General features: G+C 45.2%; 1 protein-coding gene across 2 annotated transcripts in view; it reads left to right on the top strand.

Moving 5' to 3' along the window:
- The first annotated feature begins 5164 nt into the window (after positions 1–5164).
- NR3C1 (nuclear receptor subfamily 3 group C member 1) overlaps positions 5165–18306 on the top strand; it is a 229927-nt gene continuing 216785 nt past the window's right edge. The window contains exons 1-4 of one of the 2 annotated variants that reach the window (XM_040604259.1): positions 5165–5295; positions 6338–6394; positions 7342–7795; positions 8820–8924. The gene's annotated coding sequence lies outside the window, so the exon portion shown is untranslated. The remainder of the gene's footprint in view (positions 5296–6337; positions 6395–7341; positions 7796–8819; positions 8925–18306) is intronic. The other variant, XM_040604260.1, reaches the window with a different exon arrangement.

Genomic DNA, 18306 nt, shown 5'->3' with positions numbered 1-18306 from the left:
ACGGGTTTTGCAAAAGAAGGAGCATTCTTTCACTATGCCAGTCAATTTACCTGGACCAGGTTTCGGTCTCTGTGTCTTCACCGAGATGCTTTGGAGTGTCGAGTGTTAATGTTACGCCCTGCATCTTAGCGGCAAACGGCCTTGGTCGCTGGGGCCTGCTATTCCCCGAGCCTCCGCTGGGCGGGGCTGCAGCGCCTCCTGCCGGACGCGGGGGCTGGGGCTCGGGCCGGGGGCGGGGCCGGGCTCGGGCGCGGCGGCCTGTCCCCCCGTTGCTTGCCCCCCCCCCCCAGCTTGTCCCCCGCATCATCCAGAGCAATCACATTCCCAGGCAGCCAAACCGCTGATGTTGTCGACCTGGGCTCAGACTTGGGCTGTCAAATCAGTGGCGATGTGCACCCGGTAGCCCTCCTGGCAACAGGAAAGCTTTGCTACATCTCATTTTTCTATAAAGCTGTAATGTTTTTGACCAGCTTTTTTTTTTTTTTTTTTTCTCTTAAAATTACCGAGAAGACTCCTCATTTTCATTACATGGTTCAAGAGCACATAAAGTTATTTTTCTCGAGGTAATTCACTGCTTTTCCAGCTGCTGGGCAATACAGGCGAGCTCTTTCCTAGTGTGGATCCCATTGTGTTGTAGCACTGCCTTGGTACCTTTTGTCCGTATAAGCTGACACATCTTTCTGTTGCTATACTTTTAAAATTTAATTAAATAGCATCTCTCTTGGAACTAAAACAATCTTTTACACAGTCTATGGAGTTAGAAGAGTTTTAAAAATATTTTTTATTGTTTAGGAGTTGCAAGCCCTAATAGATCAAGATGTGAAGACCTCAGATTATTTATTGTGGTTTTCCTTGAGCATCCTGTGAGACGGGGAGGTTCTGTTGTCTTGTTTTGTAGATGAGGAGCGGAGTAAGGAAATGTATGTTATTTGTGTAAGTCCTGCTGCTGTTGACCATCTTTATGTCAGCAAAACATAACAGGATGTTTCTCCAGGGGGGAATTCTCAGTCCAGCTCTGTGGAACACTGTTTGAAAGTGGGAGGAGGTTTTGTAATTGCAAAGGCTCTGGATTGTGTTTGTCAGTCTTGCGCTTTCCTAACCAGAGCCAGCAGGCTGTTTGCCAAACAGCAGCCCATGCTTTGGGACGGACTGCAAAGCATTGTGCACTTAAGGGCATTTTTTTTATTTTTTTTTTTTTGCCTGTCATTTCTTTGCTTTATTGCAGGAAGTACTGACATTAGAAGAGCAAGGATTCTCTGGTCCTCATCGGGAATGGTGAGGTGGAAGATTGTCTAAAATTAGACATTAGTCCTGGAATGGGTCTCTCTCAAAAATTGTACTGTAATTACGTGTCTTTAGGAAGAAGGGCGTTGCTCTGTTTCTTTACACACTGAACTCCACCACATCGTTCTTGGAATTACAATGCTCTTACCATATATATTTCTATTTGTTTTTTTCCAACATTCTTGCTTTTCTGCTGTCAGCAGGCTTTGAACCAGACCCTGCCAAAGGCACTCTTTACCTCCGTGTGTTTTCTCAAGTCTGAAGAATAATGATTTATTGCTATACTGCTAAAGAGGAGTCAGGAAAATTCCCTCTCCCCTGTCTGCCTGTTCCCAGCACAGTGTTAGGTAGCTCCTGAGGCACAGGGTGTGTTTTCCCCTTTGTAAACATGTGGTTTACATCTCGTGTTGCTAAATGCATTCATTACAGGAGGATATCTCATCCCTGAGACCTGCACAAGGTTTCCCCCCGCACGGCTCGCCCACCCGTAAGCCTGTCAGGGAGGTCACCAGAGACGCACAGTTTAATGGTCCAGCTGAGTGCTGGTCCCAGAACTTCTTGGTAGAATCTTTCCAGACCCATTGCAGCAACCACCGGTGAAGGCTTATCTTCGGCAGTTTATGAATCCAAACTTGAGGCTGTTTGGGCTTCATGGTAAAATCCAGACATTCTTACTTGAGGTGTGATTTATCCCATTCTGGTGGGTGCCAGCTTCTCAGTTCTTTTTCAGGCAACAAGATGAATATTTGGACAATAATTATGTCAGAAAAATCTGCACAAATATCCCCTGTTACAAATAAACCTGTTAGCCTAGGACACTTGGCTAGTACCACTACTCCAGCCAGCGTCAGACCCAAGTGATGCCCAATGTCCCGAGCCTGCACTGGGACTAGCTGCATCCTCAGGGAAAAGAATTTCACTGTTGATAGACCAATGCCAGCTCCTTACCTCAGAAATGTACAGAGTCTGAAAGTATGTGCATAGAGGACTTTTGTTTTAGTGAAGGATATAATCTGTAGAAGTGAAAATCAATCTTAAAAATTTACCATATTAACCTGTTCATGTTTAATTACCCAGGAAAGTTGAAGGTCATATTGTTCTCATACCATCAAGGCAAACACTAGAGACTCACAACAGGTTATGGAGGATTTTAGTGAGTTCTGTGCCTTTTTCTTTATTTAATTTTCATGTTATTAATGTAAGTCAATCTTCTGAGTGTTTTAGCAGCTACTTCAAATGTTAATTGTCAATAGGAAAAGAGAATCTAGCATCTTGGCATGGCTCTGCTTTATTGGGTCACAGATAGAAACATTTAAATTCAGGATGATTTTCTCATTCCAGTATTTTGTCCCAATCAAAAAATCACTGGTTCAGACAGGGTTAGGAGATCTGAGGAATGCAGTGTCTGCACTTAACTAATGCCAACAGCAGATGTCACATTAGTGGCCACTCTGCTTTCTTATGGTTTCATTTAGCCAAAATCTGCCAAATACCCATTTGGTTTATTTTTAAAGTCCTGAGCCTGCAAGTGACAGAATTACCTTTTATTATTTCATATGGGATTTGTCAAGTTTTAACATTCCCCTGGGAGACACAGAGAGTGGGGTTTATCTTTTGGAATAGTGTTCCAGGACAGTCAGATGGGGTTCTCTGCATGCAGATGAAACTACAGACTTCTGCCTACCTTGTCACCCTCTCATTGCACTCAGCAGAATGTCAGTCTGGTGGCAACACTCATGGAGCTGGGTCCAGATTTTCTGAAGTGAGGCTTCAAATCTGGTCTCTGAAAATTTTACGGATGCCCTGTTTCATCACCCTCCTATGAGTTGGGTTCCCTGGGGGAAGCCCCTTCCTGCAGGTCCCCGTTACGGGCCCGGGGGTGCACAGGCAGTCAGGGGTGAAGCCCCATTTCTCTGCCACAGGGGAGCAGGCAGGACCCAGCGCCTGGGGCTGAACACGGAGCCCCCCAGCGTTACGCTGCCTTTCTAACGCTGCCCGCTGGATTAACACCCTCGCTTTGTCCCCTTGGCTGACCCCGTGGCTGCCCCTCCAGAGCCCCCCATGAAGGCTGCCTGTCCCTACACCCTGCTCTGCTCTTGGCTGTAGAAAGTCGGTCTGTGTGGGACCCAGGGAAGTCCATCACCTGGTGTAAAAGGCAAGATTATCTCATTTCTGACAGATAGGTCTGACCTGTCCTTTAAAACTCCAGCTGGAGGGAAATGGCACAATCTCTCTTGAGTACCTTGTCAGTACTTGGCTAACCTTATGATTAGAAAATGGTTTGTGATGTCAGGCTTATTTCTTCCTCCCTTTAATGTACTTTATTGTTACTATTCTATCCACAACAGACATGAAAGACAGCTTATTCTCTTCCTTTTGGCAGCAGCCTCTTACATAATGGTGAACTTCTAATTTTCCCTGTCATTCTTCTCTTTTCTTGGAAAAAAAAAAAAACAAAAAAAACAACCAACCCTGTTTGACTCTCCACTGCAGTCCCCAAATCCCCTTCTACAGAAGTGCAACTGAGCCCATGGTTACCCGTCTTGTTTATAGGCATGACATTTCCTCTTTAAAGTAGCACTGTGCGCTGTACTGAATTCCATTTTAACAATTCAGATAATTTCTCCAATTTATGTAGATCAGTTTTGAACTCTAATCCCATTTCCAAAGTGATTGCAATGCCTTCCACTTTGTTATAACCTTTAAATTTCATCCCCCATGTTGATTAAAATAGTTAATAGTGCAGATTGAGGGTGGGGTATATCGCCCGCGTTTGAGAGTGGTGCAGTCGTGATTTTGCACTCACGTTTCAACCTTGATAGTGAGTTTATCTGAAAGGGGTTTTCTTGTAAATAGTGATATCTCATCTGCTGCTTCCCCATCTTTAGTAAGACCTATGAAAGAAGGTAACTTCTTTTAGATTTGCCTAACCTTTCCCCCTTACAATCCCACATTGGCTGTTTATCACCTCATTTTCTTCTATGTATCAACAGACTGATCTTTTAATTATTTTCCAGCCTCCTTATAGGCTTTAACATTGCTTCCTCAGGCCCTCCTCTTAAAGTGCTTTATTTGTCCCTCTGTAACTACAGCATTTGTGGCCCCATCCCTGCACTTGCTGCATGCCTTCTCAAGATGATTGCAGGTGGCCAAGCAATTGCTGTGTCCGGCTCCCTGAGGACCCTCGGGTATCGTTTAATAAGCCTCCATGGACACACAATTTACAGAAATAGTCTTAGCCTTTTAAGGGTTTGAACATTGGGTCACAGCTGGTGTTTCGGTGAGGGCTCACATAAAAAGGGCATGGTAACCTCCTTATCATGCAGCACTTGCTTTCCTTTTTTCCTTCCCTGTTAAGTAATGGTTGTGTACTTTGCTTTTACTGTTTGTTCTAATATATTCATAGAAACTTTTGTTAGTCTTGCTTGCAGCTTTGTTTACTGATCACTTAGTACTCTTCCCTTTACCGCAGCATAGGCTGCTTACTTTTTCATCGTCTTCACCAGAAGAATATGCATCAGATTTTCTTGGATGGTCTTATTTGCTGTCATCAACTGTTAAGATGTTATTTAGAGAAGAAGCTGAAATCATTAGACTGGAGTATTACAAAAATAGCTCTCTGTATTTTAACCTTCCCAATGCCTGTCAGATGTGCAATTTCACCACTAAATATTTTGGGTCTACTGCAGTTTTTAAATACATGTGGAATGGTGGGTTTGAGTGCTTTTGGATTACACAATGCATGAGAAGAGGGTCCTTGGTTTGCTTTGAATTGTTGTTTGGAGGAATGTTTGCTCAGTCCTGTGAAAATCAGGTCGCTGATCTCAGCAGCCAGCCTTTAGTTAAACAAAACTAAGAGTTGACCAGCCTGAGTTCAGTTAATCAATTATAAAATGGCTTTGCTAATTCTGGAGCCACAGCGAACTGCGGAGGAGCACGGGCATTTGTTCGAAGGCCGGCTGAGCGAGCAGAAGCAAACCAGGGCAAGGTCATCTTTAACACCACCTAAAGGTAAGCACAGCACCAGGAGTGGAATCTGCTTGTGCAAGTTACCAGTCCAGTGCTTTTCTAATAAAAAATGTGCACCTCAGTAAAACAAATAAATTGTTTAATTACATTTTGAGTAAAAGCCGCAGCAGTTGTATTGTTCTTAAAAGCTGAAGAATGGAAAGGGACCTGGGAATATAATCTTACGTGGAAAAAGAATTCCCTGGGTATGGATTTCAGTAGCAATGGTTCAATGACAGGAATGTCTGCTTGATTAGCTGCAATTGGCTTTAATGTTTTACCTGGTCATCTTATACTCTCCTGTAATTCTTACAGTCTAAATCCTTTTATCTAAACTAGATGTACTTGACTATCGTGTAATAGTAGGTTTGATCTGGAGGTTGAGAATTCACAGTTTCATGTGTCAATAACAGCTTTCTGGGAGATGCAGATGTTTCATGTTAACTTAATTTCAGTACCTTTTAGACTGAATGCATTTATTGTTTCACATGTTTACACAATCAAGATAACAATTCTGATGACATGGGTAGTTTATTTCTGTTCATTATTTAATGTTCAAATAACATTATTTGCTTTCAATATCAAGGTTTGTGGCCAGGGGGGTGTTGGGCTTTTTTTAATTGAACAAGCTTCTTTTCCTCGTTTCGCTCCTTTAATCTCTAGCGATTTCACTGTCATATCTGAATAAGGCATCAGAATTAAATTTTAAATATGCATATTAACAAAAGACAAGATGATCATAATTACAAATGATTGATTGGTTCAAGCCCACATCATTGGATTAATACTTCACTCCTTCGCACCACTGTTAATTTGGAATAAATTTGCAGCAATCAAGTGATCTTAACTAGTGTTGCAAGTATGAAGTTCATAATGTTCTGCCTGAGCTTTAATTGAGCTTATAAGGCCTAATTCTAGCTCAAGTCTTTTCTTATTTTTGTTTCAAACCTGGAGTTGAATGTAGAGCTTAAATTTGAAAATGATCCTGCTGTCTACCTATTAGCTAGTGACAGTTTTCCCACCCAGTCGTTGCTTCCGTTAATAGGCTCAGACATTCGTGCAAGGCTGGAGGATGCATGCAGCCGTGCCGATGCTACAGCAGGTAGTTTTACATCAGATCACTTAAACATATGCATGTATGGAATGGGATTACATTTTTCCACATGGTACTCATCACTTCTCATAAGATTTGTTAAAAATATACAGCAATTTGTTTAGAGAATACCAGGAGGAAATAAAGCTACAGAAGGTCTCAGAGCTTCAGAGTGAACAGGACACAATATATTTGACAAATGACCATGAAAAGTGTGGGAAGAGAGAGAGGAAAAATCCATCCCTATCTATTCGTCGTGTAAAAGTCGTGTAAATGTTAGAGTCAAGAGCTCTGTTCAGTCGGGAGTATTTTCTTGGCTTTTCCCTGCATAAATGAATCATCACTACAGCATACAGAGTGGACGTGGTGATATGCAGTAAATTCTACCCTGAAGGCCCCTCGCCCGCAGTCCCCTCCCTGTGATGGTACCGCACCCTGTATGATGCTGGGCTGGAGCGCAACCCTGGGCGTGGGATGTGGGATGCAACCGTGGGGTGCAGCCCAGGGATGCTCCCAGGTGCATCTGGCTGAGCACACAGGGGACGCAGCGAAGCCTGCAGAGAGCCCAGGGCCCTGGGGAGCTGCACGGCTGGCGCAAAGCGGAGAGCAAGCCTCCCATTGACAAACAGCAAGGGCTTCCCCTTCCATCTGAGCATAATGGGGTGTGAGGCAGATTTCTGCCTCCTGCCTGCCAGTGTCTGCTCGCATCTGTAAACAGGGTGCAGAAGGTAAATGGTTCAAAAAAAACCCAACAACAAACAACACTCCATGGTGGTTCTTTGTACTTCTTGCATTCAGTATCTTTCATGTAGTTTTACAAAACGTCCAAAATCTTACCTTCTAAAAAACCAGATCAGTTTAATTGGGGAAAGCAGAACAACAACAACAAAAAAAGCAATGCCTTTTCTGTTTGCATGCATGCAAATGGTGAAATAACTATTTTTCTCTTTTTGTAGATTCACTTTATTTGGGATTGAGAAATGGATGACAAAGAGCTGAGCTGTCTCCTGGCCTCACAGCTGAATTGAAGCAGTTTTCCCATAAATTACAAGGAAATTTTCCTACAGGCAGAGCTACAAGGGTGACACATTTTGGATCCAAATCTAGACTTAACATGTTTAGCCAGTTGTAATTTCTTTTTTAGGCCAGTGTAAGAGTTTTCTAGCGGGCTACTCAGTCTATGAGCAGACAGGTGTGTTCACACTGAAGTCAGTTCTCGTGGAGCAAGTCCCGTGATGCAGAGCCCACTCTGCAGCTCATCCACAAGCTACAAACCCACCACCGTTAGCTCTCACAGTAAAGCCTCGCTAGCAGGGAAGAGAACAAAACAAGCCAAAGAAGAGGAACAGAATGTTAAGTTACCGTTAAATCAAACTGGGGTGGTGAACAGATTATCTGTGCAGATTGCAGGTAAGGAGCAGGAAGACAAAACTGGAAAGAGATGAACAGGCAAAGTTAAAAGTTCTTAAACTATCTATTGTCAATAAAATCTGACTTGGCGTGCCTGTGACTTGTGCCTCAGATATCATCCCTTACTATGAGCTTTGGCTGCTCATCAGTCCAGTCCCAGCTGGGACCACAGTGGTGGGCCTTCCCAGCCCAGCTGGTTCCTGTATGGACCAGCCTGGACCACTGATGGAGATGCAGGAGCATGTGCTGCCTCGAAGGATGCTGCCGTGGGGGCTGCCACCCCTCCCCGCCTCCCTCTTCTCTCTGCTCCCCACAGCACGCGATGCAGGTGACACTGAGATACTTTTTTTTTTTTTTTTTTTTTACCACCAACTGCACCTACCCTTCCAACTCTGTCCAACAAGCAGCTGTCACAGCACCTGCCAACTCTCAACACATCTATGCTGTTGTAGATCCTGTTCTGGCTCTTTTGGTCATACATGGTGCCTGTGAGCACTGCTAGTATTAATTTTGCCTTTCACCTAAGCCTTTCTCCAGGCCGCCTTCGTCAGCAGGAGTGAAGAGCTGTAATTAAGGTTATGGGCTGCTGAGTGGAGAGGAGGAAGAGCTGGCAGGGAGCAATGAAAATAATTATTTCCAATTGAATCACGGAAGCAGTAAAAACCACTATCAGCCTAACTTTTGTAACTGTTAAGTAATACCAAATATTCCTTCTTATGCTGAAATAACAAAAGTTACTAAAACAATTTATCTCCATCACAAATTATATGTGAATGTGGTAAGTATTCATAATCTGCTAAAAATTACCCTGTTTTGAGTAGCATGAAAATATTTAAATTAGATTATTTCAGATTGTGTTTTTAAAACCAAGGAAGATTTTCTTATCTTTTCATTAAAATATATCCTAGCAATACTCTAAAGTACCTGCAACTCACAGCCAGAAATACATGTCAAGTTTATATGAAAAATACTGTTTTTCAGTAGTACAGTAATTGTGCCACATACTGCCTTATTCTTACTGCAGAGTCCAGCTCTGAGTGAGAAAACTAATTTTACTGACCTGAAGAATCTCGCCGGCTGAAACTCAGTTTCATGTCCTGGGGATCCCGATGGACTTCAGATACTGAAGGTAAGGGGAAAAAAAAGGCTTTAAAATCATCTGTCCCCTTTCCTTGCCAATGCAGAGCTATTTGTTTCTGTGCATAATCCAGGCTACTTTTAAACATGCTAATGACTTTCCACTGCATTGCTGAAAGGAGGTGATGTGTCCCTGAACAGTGAAGGTATCCTGCTCAAGTTATGATGAATTCCCCTTTAACCATAGCACTTGAAAGGATCTTAAATATACATTGGAGAAGTACAACAACAGTTCTTGTCTTTCCGCCACAATTTGTAATTAATTGGCTTCACTGCTTTGTAAGGATTTTTGCCCCTGTTGCTTTCTGGTTATTTTCTTTGTATAAATGAGTTGCCATGCTCTTTGTGTGTGCAGTGTTTTTGAGGAGATACAAGTGTTTTCGGGCTGTAAGTAGCTCTGAAGCAGTCGCATTCAGCTCTCTTCCTGTTTCTACCTCCAGCACGTTTATTTGCTTGTTTTCACTCTGGATTGCAAAGCAGATGGTGGAGTAACCACAGAGGCCATTTCTTCATTATTTTCAAAGGAAATATGGGCAGAATTCTAGACCCTGGAGAAAATACAGCTAAGCTAAATTTTGAAATTGTAAAGTGCTGGCAGCAGCTAGATAATACTCATTAAAGATATCAAGCTGAAGCTCTGAAACCTCTCTTCAGTTTACACAGTAATTCATCTGAAATTGTGTTCTATGGGAGTTTTTTTTTCCATGGAAACCTGAAGTGTAATCCCCCAAACAACTCACTTCACTCTAAGGTATATGGACTTGATGTTTAGATACCACCCAGCTATGTTAGTCTAGTTGCTATGGTCCTGTTTTCTTTTTCGTGTAACCTTTGATTAATACAGTAACCGTCACAAGGAGCTGGAGGACTGGTATACGAATGTGCCATATGGAGAGCGCTGGGTAGAGATGTGCTTGCTAGATGCAAAAATGCTGCTAGCTTCTGCCAAGAAACTGACACTATAAACAGCCTTGGCCTGCACTTACATAGCATCTCAAACCCCTTCACGCCGCTGCCAAAATTTCTCACTGCAGATTTTTTTTCAGCCATCATCTCTACCCCATCACTCGGGGCTGGAGCCTGCCCGCAGCCCTCCGGGTTGCCTGTGATTTACAGCTCATCCAGCTCTCCCCGGCTCCATCCCCTCGCAAACCAAGATTCCTGTTGCTTGTGACTTGGTGCGGGTGGCTTGCACTGCGCACGCATTGGCAGGCTTGGACCTGGGTCATCCGAACCAAAAAGCTGATGCCTTTACCCAGCTTGGGCCCTTGCAGCATTTTTCTGTTATCATCAAGTTTCTTTTATTTACAGCCTGCAGCTAAGCAAGGTGGCAAATCTTCAGACGATGTATCTTGGTGAGAGTATTGACTTTCAAGCACAAGAGTAACCCATGAATGCAACGCTTGATGAAGCTTAGAAAGCCAGCTAAGCTTCACGGATTATAATTCTGCTCCTGTTTTCTCCTACTTTAAAATGACTTTTCCCTTTTTACCAGTCTCAGCCAATCCAGTTTACAAAGATGTTGGTTAAGTTATCAGTTCTGTGTTACAGAGGGAGAAATTGAGATATGGAGAAGGGGAACAATTTGGAGGTCACCAAGGAGGCAAAGCAGAACCATAGTCTGAGTCCCCAGTTCTGCTGGGAAAACAAAAGTGGAACAAAAGTGTATCTTCAGCTTTTGCTCAGTAATCTATACCCTTATCAGCAACTTATCTGCGTCACTCTCTGAACCAATAAGCTAATTTTAATGCTACATTTATAGTGCTGTGGTTCTTACTGTTTTCAGCCTTGTTTCAACTCATCTACTGTGGGAATCGTCTGATCAGACGTATCTGTAATGCATATGTAGATACAAGAGTAAATCATTTGAGGCTTTACAGGCAATGGAAATGAGTAGGCTTTATACCGGATTTTTCTTATCTTACACTACCACAATGAGTCAGATGAGTCACACTTTGACCGTAAAGTCAAGCCAGGGTGACTGGGGCGCACACAGAGACCTCTGTGATGTCCAAGATGAATCCTCCCCAAGGCAGGGGGCTGGCAGGGAGCTCCCGGGCTCCCGTCGAGCACGTGTCCGACTCTCCTTGCGGAGGGGATCTCCTGTGCAAGACAGCGTCTTCAGTGACACAGTCAAGCGTGAGCAGGGGCCTTGTGCTAAAACTAAATTTGGGCAGCAAATGCCTTAACCTGGTGCCATTTCTGAATTCAGGCTGATTGACAATGCCATGTCCTACAGGTTCGCGCCTGCTGGCCTCACGCAGGAGGGCTGTGACAAGGCCACCAGGATTCTCTGGATCTCCTGGTTAAGGTGTGAGCACGGTCAGAGCATTCCCAGGGTGGCAGCGGGGCTGACTCAGCAGGAGCGGGGTGGGGGGGTGCGAAGTGGGGCCCAGCCCCACACTGGGGGGTGGGAATCTGCGTTTCACCCAGGAGAAGTAGCTCCAACAATGAACCTTCCTCCCAAAGTCACTCTGGCCTTACTTTCTAGCCAAAATATCCTGAAAATCTAAAGTAGAGGATTAATAAAGGAAGAAAGCGGAGCAGATACAGTATGGCCTCAGAGGCTGTTGGTCGCAGTGCAAGGGCACTGTTACAGGCAGCAGGAGGATCGGGAAGGAAGTTTCAGAGCAGGCTTGCAGCAGTATTCAGACTCAGCATCCCCTGTCAACAAAAATGGAGTGAGTAAAATTACGAACGCCCGTTTTCATGAGCCACTAGATGGCAATCCGTGTACACCAGCCCTTTGTAGCTGCGGCAATGTCTGCTAGATCCAGGGTCTGCTCCCGAGGCTGGGGCCACCTGCTTCTGGGAAGTGCTAATGCTGGCTGGTGGGTGCCGGAGCTGGTGTGTGGGGCTTGGGGAGCTGGACCAAGGAACTGTTCCTGCTAGTGACTGATTCCGGATTAATTTTATTAGGTTAATTTTCAGCTGAATCAGTTCCCTGATCTTAGACTTGTGGCAGGGCCACACGAACACTGCAGGAGGGGGGAAGGAGGCAGTGGGAGCAACAAGCCGGAGCAGCCTCTTCAGCAGTGTTGGATGACAGTGTGGCCCAGCAAAGAGAATTCAAAGCAGTGATGCTATTCTGAGAATACTTGCTAATATGTTGGAGCATAAGGAAAAGAAAACCTCACTTTGATCTGTGAGTTGTCAAAAGTTTCCATTTTATGTACAGCTTATGTTTTTAAAGAAAATTCCGTTCTCCTTCCAAAGGAGGTGGTAGGCAGTTACTGTTTCTGTACCTCTTTCCTGTTAAATAAAGCTCAGCAATGTTTCCAGGCGGCACCAGGTCCTATGAGAACTTGGTGGATCACTTGGATCTGGTGCTCCAGGTCTGATCTCAGATCTTGCAACAAATTTTGTCTCGTGCTGGAAGTGCAGTCCTGTGGCACACTTGGGTGTTATGTGCACACAACTTCTCGTTCTTTCTGACAAAAGCTAAAAATCCTGTGTAAAAATACTTTAAAAAAAAAAAAAAAGGGGGGGGGGTGTGGAGGAAGATGACTTTTTGGCCAGCTGCCACCTCACTTAGCGGGGAAAAGTTAATGGCTGTTTTAGTGACCTCCACAGTCACTGCACTCATTTAACCACTTACACTTAATTATGCTGAGTAATATAAAAATTCCATATGTTCTCTGAGCAAATTCCATTTTGGTCTATGGAAAACAGAAATCCAGCAGAGGCAGGAAAATGCCTGTGCCTGACAGCACTCTCTTGTAATCTATTTTTAACTGAATTTCTCCATCTTCTTTGTAAAGGAATAACACTTCTTCATTGCCTCTGGCCATAATTAATGTGCCATAATTCAAGTCCAAGAGACATATAAAAACAGGCTTAAAGCAGGACATTAGCTTTCAAGCAGAGCAAATATTTCTGGAGTTCAGTACTTTCTATACTTAAACCCCTTTTCACTGGTGTTAATTAAAGTCCTTCTGTTGCTTGAACAAGGAACATGCTTTCTTCAGCCACGCACTACATTTGAGTGCATCTATCTCCACCGGGACTGGGCAAAGGAGGCGGTTTGCTGCAGGAGCTGCCACCAGCAGGGCTGTTGCATACTGACTGGAAGCAGTACAAGTATCCAGTAGTCTTAAACTGCTGTCACTGCCCCTGGTTGGTTTTGTTTGAAAATAATACTGTCATTTTTGTTACAGAAGAGAGTCAATATTTGAAAACATTTGAAAACTGTAGTTGGCAATCATTCAGCTCCCTTAATTGGGTTCAGCTCCCTTTCTTTAGTTAACCAGTGACCAGGCAGCTCTTGGGAAGCAAAGTAGTGTTTCAGCAGAACTGCGTTTTGGATAAAGCATGTTTTGAAACAATAAACAGTTTATATATGTGACTAACCCCGAGGAGGCTCTGTCTGCTGCAGAGGGTCCTGGGGCTGCCAGAGTCTAGCAGCAGCAGCCCCCATCAAAGCTCTCCTGCATACACTGCATCAGTGGTAAGGCCCACAGTGAACAGGTTAAAGCTCTGCTCCCTCATCACTCACGTCTGCACCTCCTGGGCTTTCTGGCTGGAACCACAAGTTTTAACAAGCCTCCTCAGTACTCAGCTGTACACAATCAACATCAGCACAAGAGGCACTCTTGCACCTCCTCCCCCCTTGCTTATAGTCTTAGGTCACTGTGGCTACAGCAACAGCACTGTTTACTAGCAAAAATATATATTCAAAAGGTCACATGCAATCAGAGGAGGCAAATGGGGGGGGGGAGGCCCTGGAAGCTGAGGCAGGATGGCAGCAAGGAGACCCATTACTGCCTGCTTCAGGCCCACCCACTCAGCCCACTAGCTATTGCAGGAGACGCCAGCAAGCGCAGTCACCACGTTGTAGCAGCACTTGGCATCCCCTGCCAGTGGGCGGGTCTGAAAGAGGCAGAAGGGCTGCAGGTTGCCCCATCTATGCAAGCGAGTAGAATAGCATAGAGTACTTAGTTGGAAGGGACTACAAGGGTTGTCCAGCACTGGAACCAGCTACTCAGGGAAGTGGTGGAGTCACTGTCCCTGGAGGGATTTGACAGATGTCTGGATGTGGCACTGAGGGACATGGCTTAGTAATGGACTTGGCAGTGCTGGGTTAATGGTTGGACTCTACGATCTTAAAGGTCTTTTCCAACTTAAACAATTCTGTGATTCTGTGATTCTACAGCAATTGTCTGGTCCAGCTGCCTCACACAGGTGTGCCCCATCCATGCAGCCCTCCTTATCTGTGCAGCCAGCCTAGGGGCTCATTTTTCTTTGAGAGTCAGTTTGCTTGTAGAGAGAGTGCTGGGTGCAGGTAAGAGCTCCTCTGGGGGAGCTGGGGCAGGGTCTGTTTGGGGAGTGGGGGGTGTGAGAGGGGGACTGTGTAATAGTCACTGTAATCCAGAAAATAGTTGGGCTGATGCTGTTGTATCTGTTCCCCTGGCTGCTTTTCTCTGTGTGCCTAACACTGTGTGTGCCCAGGTTACTGTAGTTGCAGTCCTGGTTCTTGGGTTGGTCCTTGCTGGCCACGTCCAGCACACAAATGTTCTGCACTGGTGCTGTGGGTGCCCTTGGAGTGCCCTGGAGCTGGATGGGGGCCTTTCTCCCTTTTGGGGCACGTGTGGTGATCAGGGTTCTACTGTGCACTAGAAGGAAGAACAAACTTATTTCAGTATATGCTATACAGTAAAATACTTTATGTTGTTATGGCAACTGAAATTCTAAAAATAAACCAAGGAAAAAGAGATGATGCACATCAAAATGACCACATTTTATTTCAGTTATGAGGGGTTTTTCAACACTTTCTATACAAAGAATTCTGAAGTTTATTTTTAAGTTTTCCTTCTTTCAGTAACTTAAGGTCTAGAAGGAGTTTGGTACAGCAGAAATATTTGCAGAGGCTGCCCGGTGCCAGTGCCAGCACACCTTTGCAGCAGCTCGGCCATGGTGGCAGCTGCCATACTGGAATATAAAGGACAGAAACTAAATCTTTTGGGGGTTTCTGCTCAGAATTTGAATGTGTAGACGTAAAACTTCATTTGAGGGAAAAGAAACTGGAGTTTCCTCTTTGGGATGACTTAAACCTTTCTAAGTGCTTTGGACTTTGTGGTACCAATCAAGGCAGCAGCAGCAGCTGTTTTACAGTTATATCTGCAAATGTGGAGGGGATGATATGGCTTCTGGGCTGGCTGCTGTATAGGCAAATAGTAACAATTATTAGGCTAATTCTAGTAATTGTGATTACTAGTAACCATGGCATTATGGACAAGTGACTTCATAGGTAATCTTCATCCAGTTGCATTGTTCTGCATGTGCTGTGTTTGTCCAGGGCTGGCTGCCTTTTCCATCCCTTGGAGCCCAGGTCAGGTGCTTTTACTTTTTTGCTTTTTCCAATAGTTCTTTATTATGAAAGCCAATTCTTGAAACTGAGTCTATTGCTTTCTCTTTATAGCAGTTATAAACACAGTCTTGCTTTGGTAGACTCACTAAATATAGCTGGTTTACATTGCAAAATCTTAAGGCTCTGCTTTATCAGACAGAGAGCCCATGGCTCTTGCCGCTGGGTGCTGCTTGGGAACTAGCGTTTGAATTGCAAAGAACAGTGAACTTCAGTCATTCTTGGAACGACTGGAGAATGAGTTTTATTATGTCAGAATCCAAGCTGCAGCCACAATCCTTTTATTAATCATAATTAAACTTTCATGGAGTTGCTCATGACTGTGCTAGCTAGGCCAGGCAAGTCTGCTCCCTTCCGCTGCGCCAGCCTGACGGAGCAATAAAGCCCTTGCTGGGAAGATGAGCTGTGAGCAGGGCATTCGCTTACAGTATTTGCCGGAGCAGCAAACTCACACTGAAGAATGAGGTTTCCATCCTTATCCCAGCAGACTGCAGTGACCCCAAGGTAAATCCTGGGGTCGGTGCTGTTCCTGATGGCTGGGAGCAGCAGCTCCCTGCTGCAGGATGCTGCTCAGCCCCTTCCCGCTCTCGTCCCTGTCTGGGGTGAAGCCCTCGATATTCCTGTGCTTGCAGAGGACCTCTCGGAGTGCTTTCCCTGCCTGGCCCGTAGGGCCCTGTTTGGGAGGTACCTTGTGACGGGAGGTAGCACCCATCTCTGGATGGCAGTACTGGGCTCCCTGGAGAGATTTTCCTGGTCTCTCTGGGTTTCACCCCTGCCCTTCTCTTTTGGAGATCTGGTACAAAAAGGAGAGAGGGGCTATCTGCTGCTGCTTGCTGCTAAGGTTTCTTAGCTTGTAATGCTGTGATTAAACATCTCCATAGCTTCATTGGTGTGGTTAGAGGCAGTGAACCCTTCTTGATGGTGGGGTGTCCCCCCCTCCAGCCACAGCGGACTGTGAAGCTGCCTATATGGAAGCCGGGAAAACCTGTGCCCTCCCTGCTCATAGCAAAGTGCAGAGGAAGAGGGGGGTTGGGCCCCGCTGATGGGAGCGGAGCCCAGGAAGGAGGGTTTCAGTGCTTGGTGTGGTGCCCGTGGTAACAGCCAGCCTGGGGGGGCATGCAGCACCACCCCTTTGCTGCCTTTTGGGTTGGGGCACCTCCTGGCATGTTTGGGTAGAAGTGGGGATGGTTTCAGGCACACGGCTGGCTTCTGCAGCTGGACTAATCCTGCATCGCTGCTGAGACGAACATCTGGAGAAGGGGCCACAGAAAGGAAATTCTCCTCAATTCAGGGGGAGGGCAGTGAGTGTCAGCTAAACAGTATGTGTGTATGAAAAGTGGCATTTAATTAAAGATAATGTAAATAGAAATATGTATTATCTTAATTTGTGCCGCAGAATGAAGGCACTTCCAAAGAGCAGGGAGGGGTGAGGCCGTGCACACCCATTTACTTCTTGCATCCTGCCTTCCAGCAGAAACAAATTAACCGCCAAAGCCATGCTGCTTCTTGTTATGTGTATAGACATATAAATAGGGTGCATGTGTGTTTACTATGCGCTGTAATTTCTTAGGTGCTATAAATTTCATGCCTCTTCCAAATATTTGAGCGCTACTCTGACCTTTTAACCAAAACACAAAAAGTAAACTGTATGAAATCTATATGTACAGTGGTTGTCATTGAAAGCTAACATTTACCCATCGTCATTGCTGTTTATATTGCAACAGCATGAAAAATTGCAAATATGGAGGAGACGAGAGGCTGCCCCTGACAGGAGGTGCTTTGAATCCAGGGAAGCTGTGGCCTGGGAGCGATGCTGTGCTTGCAGAGATCGGGCTTTTCCCACCCACTCTGAGTGTTCTCCTTGTACAGCGTGTCCCACCAAGGAGCCCTTCTGGATTTGGGCTTTGATTCATGTTTTGTTTGTGTTTGAGCCATCTCTGATGCTGTGTTTGTTTGATCATTCTGAGACTGCAGCAAATGGCTGTTGGCTCTTATAGCAGTTTCCCTTGTTACCATGAGATGTGGTGTTCCACGGTAATAGATGGTAAAAACCTGTGATTTCTGCACGAGGCTCAGAAATCTCCTGTTGATGACCTCTCTACAGATATACCAATGCTCTGTTTCCATCCCTCATCTCCTCTTTGTCTATTTGCTGTTTTGGAATTAGAGGGCCTCTAAGAAGGTAATGGCTTCATGGGGCAGCTCTCCAGGCAGCCCGATGTGCCGGGGGCTCGGCAGCAGGAGCTGTAGTAGTAAGACAGGGGTGGTGCAGAGAGGTGGGTTCAGCCCGGCTGGCAAGGGGTGCGTTAGAGTAGGAGGCATTGCATCCAGAGTATTTTCATTCCTGATGACCTGCAATTCCTGTCTATCCCTCATGAACAGCAGCAGTGTTTGTGGAGACTCTGGTGAGTTGTGCGGAGCTGTGGGTACCCACACCCCAACCCTGGCCACTGGAGCCTGAGGTCAGGGCTGCAGGAGGGGTAAGAGCAGCCCCTGGGCTTATGGGAATGCTGTTAAATGGGAACCCCAAAGCCACTTGGGGCTCTGTCATGAAAGAATCCAACCCGATGCCACCAAAATCCCCCATGCTCCCAGCACTGGTTACTGGGGCAGCCTGGGGGATGACTGATCAGATTCCCCAGTGTAAAACCCAGGGAATTATCCTTTGTCTCATATTGTAAATGCTGGGAGGTTTGGGTGATCCTAAAGTAATACTTTAACATTTTCCACTTGATACGTCAAAGGTCCTACAACTGTCTGTGGCAATACAGGCATCTGCAGCTTCACCTCGACATGAGGAGTCTGTGTCTAGAAGGATCTTGCCATCTTTACTGGACAACCGATAAAATGTGCGGCATGATTTGTAAAGCAAACTACTTACCAGAGCCTCTAACCTTGCCTTTCAACTATGAGACTGTTTTTCTCTGACAGCTTTACTCTGTTATAAACCTCTGATAATAAATGCCAGCCCTTAGCTTATAGAATTGTCTGGAGTTAATTTTAAGAGGAA

Source organism: Falco naumanni, chromosome 8 (assembly GCF_017639655.2).
Source record: "Falco naumanni isolate bFalNau1 chromosome 8, bFalNau1.pat, whole genome shotgun sequence".
Taxonomy (NCBI): domain Eukaryota; kingdom Metazoa; phylum Chordata; class Aves; order Falconiformes; family Falconidae; genus Falco; species Falco naumanni.
The sequence above is the reverse complement of the archived record's forward strand: the minus strand, read 5'-3'. Positions and strand labels throughout refer to the sequence as shown.